The 3644-nt window shown below is 37.2% G+C and overlaps 1 long non-coding RNA gene across 1 annotated transcript; it reads left to right on the top strand.

The window, feature by feature from the left end:
• The first annotated feature begins 850 nt into the window (after positions 1–850).
• Positions 851–3351, top strand: LOC133613401 (uncharacterized). The gene is made up of 2 exons (XR_009816443.1): positions 851–948; positions 3233–3351. It is a non-coding gene; the product is annotated as an uncharacterized lncRNA (long non-coding RNA).
• Positions 3352–3644: the final 293 nt, after the last annotated feature.

The raw sequence follows: 3644 nt of genomic DNA, 5'->3' as shown, positions 1-3644 counted from the left end.
CTTGCTGTTTAATCAGCATCTTGATATGTCACACCTGTGAGGTGGGATGGATTATCTTGACAAAGAAGAAAGGCTCACTAAGAGAGATTTAGACATATTTGTGAACAATATTTGAGAGGAGTAGGTCTTTTGAGTAAAAGTTTTAGATCTTCGAATTCAACTCATGAAAAATGGGAGCAAAAACAAAAGTTTTGCGTTTCTTTTTTTGTTCAGTGTATATATAGCCTAGCCTATATATATATATATATATATATATATATATATATATATATATATATATATATATATATATATATATATATATATATATATATTGTATTTATTAGCTTCACACAATCACAATGTAAAACAAATCTAAGATGATGATTCGGAAAATTGTCAACGACATGGTGAGCTTTATTAGAGATTTGGTGCACGCCTCATCTTTCTGACATATGCATGCCTACCTGCCTGACTATACTGTAATACTAGATACAGTACGATAGTGTAATTTCACAAGATTATCATGTTTGTTATTTGGGCGTCTCCCATCTTTGCAACATCACTCGAGCAACATGTCCGAGCCCCCTTGATAAGACTGACAATAAACACACAGACACACTCCCAACTTTCCAGATGTCCCTCGGGGTGACAGTGGCACAAGTGTCCCATTGTCACAACAGCGTCTGTCAGGGCCTGCCTCTGAAAGAGAGGTGGGTGGAGAGGGGTATGCCTTTTGGGCCATTAGAAGATTAGCTATGACATGACACACGCACGCGTACACACACACACACACACAATTGACACAGACATTTTGCACTCTCTTACCCATAATCCCTCAGTCATAAGCCACTTCCCGTTTTGTGAGGCACACAAACAAAGCAAGCATGTGAATCTGAGCGTGTGCGTCTGACTTCAGAGTTTAATACCAACCAAGCTGACTAAAACAAAGGGGGATGCTGCATTACTGTGAGTATTTACAGTTCATGCATATTACTTGATTGTGGCATGCATGGTTGAAGATGCCGTGCTTACAGAGTAAATGAGTACTTTAGTTTACAGTGTGAAGACGCATGGCCACTACTTTTGATGTTCAGATGGTTAGATTTTATCAGACCATGGAAAATTACCAGACTTGACTTACTCTTATTTATGCATCAGTTCAGCAGAGCTTATAGCAGACATATTCAAGCTACAGTGCAACCAGTCAATACCTGGTCAATATGCTTTGGCACACTCATATGAGGGGCCGTTAGGGACATTATTCAGAATTACCTCTTACATACACTACTGAAATGCTCTCACACAAACAACTGAAATCTTTTTATTTTATACACACTACTGAAACACTCTTATAAACACTACTGAAATGCTCTTACATACACTACTGAAATGCTCTCACATAAACAACTGAAATATTTTTCTTTTATACACACTACTGAAACACTCTTATAAACACTACTGAATTGCTCTTACATACACAACTGAAATGCTCTCACATAAACAACTGAAATCTTTTTCTTTTATACACACTACTGAAACACTCTTATAAACACTACTGAAACACTCTTATAAACACTACTGAAATGCTCTTACATACACTACTGAAACACTCTTATAAACACTACTGAAACACTCTTACATACACTACTGAAACACTCTTATAAACACTACTGAAATGCTCTTACATACACTACTGAAACACTCTTATAAACACTACTGAAACACTCTTATAAACACTACTGAAACACTCTTATAAACACTACTGAAACGCTCTTATAAACACTACTGAAACACTCTTACATAAACTACTGAAACACTCTTATAAACACTACTGAAACACTCCTACATACACTACTGAAACACTCTTATAAACACTACTGAAACACTCTTATAAACACTACTGAAACACTCTTACATACACTACTGAAACACTCTTATAAACACTACTGAAACATTCTTACATACACTACTGAAACACTCTTATAAACACTACTGAAACATTCTTACATACACTACTGAAACACTCTTATAAACACTACTGAAACATTCTTACATACACTACTGAAACACTCTTATAAACACTACTGAAACATTCTTACATACACTACTGAAACACTCTTATAAACACTACTGAAACACTCTTACAAACACTACTGAAACATTCTTACATACACTACTGAAACACTCTTATAAATAACACTACTGAAATGTTTTTGTCTCACGCACACACACACACACGCACACACACCTGGAATTATTTTTCACTAGTATGTATAAACGGATTTCACCTGTGTGTGTGTGTGCTTTTTACACGTCCGTGTGAGAGACAACAATTTCAGTAGTATGTGTGCAAAGATTTCAGTTATGTGTATGAGCGCATCTTACCAGTGTGTATGCAAGCATTTTACCAGTGTGTGTAAGAGCATTTTACCAGTGTGTGTAAGAGCATTTTACCAGTGTGTGTAAGAGAATCTTACTAGTGTGTGTGAGCGATGTTGCATTCCGGTTCCGGTCACCAATAATCCCCGCCCCTTTTCAGACAAGTTTTTTTTTTTTTTTTTTTTTTTAAAGCCAAGTTGTTGACAAAATGTCTGCCGACAAGTCGCTTAACCGAGGTGGGAGCTCCACTTCATAATTTGAGGGCTTCAGCGGAGAATATAAGAACACTTCCAATGCAACAAGGGTCGGGCTGCCGCCGTGAGCGGCCACACAGGTGCCTTTCTCCTCCCGACAGCCAAGCAGCCTGGAGCAAATGTTACCTTGCGAGTTTACACTGCAGCATCATCAAGTACAACGTTTCAGTTCATGGACATCGGGGCAAGAGGAGGAAAAGGTGATTAGACATTATTTATTTCTAAATGATTGTAGAATCACACGAAATGTAAGGCGACATGGCATTGTAGTGAGCTACAATGGTAACATGTCGAAATGTGAGTCACGTCGTGGTACGTCAGTAGCTAATCACATACTAATAATAATGGATTACATTTATTTAGCGCTTTTTTATCGACTAGATAAGGGGTCCCCAAACTACGGCCCGCGGGCCGGTTACTGCTTGCCAAAGTCCAACATCCGGTTCGCTGGAGAAAAAAAATGTTGTATTATTATTTTCAATCTGTCTTTTCTAATCCATATTTTGGTGTCCCCTAGCCGCTCAGGCTAATCATATTGTCTAAAAATGCATTTCCCTGTATGACTTATATCGTCTTAGCTGTTTTAATGTGATCTGATTGTTACATTCTTATTTCAGAGTCACCACGCAGCTGCATGACCATTTCAACAAAGACGGAATAAACAACCTCTGGATTCATGGAGCTTGTCTGCACACAGATATATTAATTGGAATATTCAATAAATTTCACATAGAAACATTGTGATTATTATTTTCAACAGTGTGTTGAAAACAACCTTTTTTGGCTCAGAAAGGTTCCTTATGTCTTATTATTCATATGCTTTCAATACTTGTCGGTGTGTAATTCCAGACATAGATGTAAACATTAATGAGACAACAATGAACATTTTTCAACAAGTGAACCCACTCGAAAATGATGGCAACTATGGAATAGACATTTTCACTTCAATTCTGCACTTTATTCAGTGAACATGGGAATTATAAGGTTTGTTCAAATGTTTTCTTCACTTGTGCAGTGTATTCTGCAAAT

Source organism: Nerophis lumbriciformis, linkage group LG01 (assembly GCF_033978685.3).
Source record: "Nerophis lumbriciformis linkage group LG01, RoL_Nlum_v2.1, whole genome shotgun sequence".
NCBI classification, from domain to species: domain Eukaryota; kingdom Metazoa; phylum Chordata; class Actinopteri; order Syngnathiformes; family Syngnathidae; genus Nerophis; species Nerophis lumbriciformis.
The sequence above is the reverse complement of the archived record's forward strand: the minus strand, read 5'-3'. Positions and strand labels throughout refer to the sequence as shown.